This window comes from Dreissena polymorpha, chromosome 6, assembly GCF_020536995.1.
Source record: "Dreissena polymorpha isolate Duluth1 chromosome 6, UMN_Dpol_1.0, whole genome shotgun sequence".
Lineage (NCBI taxonomy): Eukaryota > Metazoa > Mollusca > Bivalvia > Myida > Dreissenidae > Dreissena > Dreissena polymorpha.
Genome location: NC_068360.1, coordinates 31,459,789 through 31,461,255, shown reverse-complemented (window position 1 = coordinate 31,461,255; position 1,467 = coordinate 31,459,789).

Here is a 1,467-nt window from a genome sequence, read left to right as displayed (position 1 = left end):
AAGGTATTTTACGAAATAGATATCACGGACGTTTTTCACAATAAAGCTGTGAAAGACGATGAGTTTAATTTAAAAAATTATAAATAAAATATGTGGCATTAAGTAGCATGATAAAAATTATCTGTTGTCAAAAAATATCAGACATTGAAAAATAGTTTCGTTCAAATATTGTTTTGTTAAATAGTTTTCATTATAGGTTACAATATACTAAATAATCGTTTCATGCTGTACTCTCTAAAAAAATTATCATAGTTGACTCGAAGGCATGTTTTACACTTTAAACTATTGTTTGGGTTTTATCTTTCGGAGATAATGGTAGGGCATAAATAGGTGTTCACGACCGAATCCCTGAAATAATATGATTGCAGGTGCTACCTAATTTACGGGCAAAAGCTTTTAAGTTTTTTTGATAACTATGTATTTTTAATAAATATATTGACATGATTGTGTTCAAAATATTATAATTGTTGCAATAATTAAGTAATGCATCCAAAAAAAAAAACAATCTTAAAACAAGTTACATGTTCCAAGCTTAAGGATCTAGCATCTTATATTTTTTTGTTTTCTAGCCACAGGAATTTATAGCTGGTTCGGTGTCTGTGGTATATTGGATGGGGTGTCTGCTAACTGGCTTAGTCACTGGGAGGTCTCTGTATTGATCTCTTAAGTGGGAGCATTCTTTAAATAACCCTAAAGACATACTATGGCGTACCATTTGGGTTAAAAGTCAAGAAGACCTACAAGTTAAAAAGAGAAATGTACGTCAAAGTACAATAATTGTACGTCGACATAAATATAAAATACACTTCGAAGTATATATTTGTACGTCAAAGTACAATTTGTACTTCGACATACATGTTTGTACTTCGACGTACACATATTTTTTGAACAGCCAATCAAAACACTAGTCTCTTGAGCCGCTTTTCCTTCAGATTTATTCATAATAAATGTATAAAATCTCTTTTTTAATTGAGGACAAAATGAATAAAAATATCAGAATGGCAAAAAAACAACACATAGAAGTTTCAAGTATTTAATGCATTGAAATAGATTATATACAAATTTGAAGAAGATTCAATTGTTACCTTTTTAAAATTAAAATTATTCAGCATATTGTGAGTATTTATTGATCATGCGGGGCGGAGTATCACGACCGTCCAGTGCATTACTGTGTAGGAAATTCCCAACGGTAACCAAACAGTTACCAAGCATTAACGGGATAAATAATGTATTATAACCTCTCCGTTGGTCGTATTTTGTGATAACCATAACTTGCATTAGTCAGAGGTTAATTCCGCCACGCCAGGTCAATAAATACGCACAGTATCTTTGAGTTAGCGGTCGATAGTCACATAATTTGGTATAAATTATAATAATTATAATGTTTAATAAATACGCACAATATCTATGAGTAAGCGGTCGATAGTCGCATAATTTGGTATAAATAATAATAATACTTATGTTCAA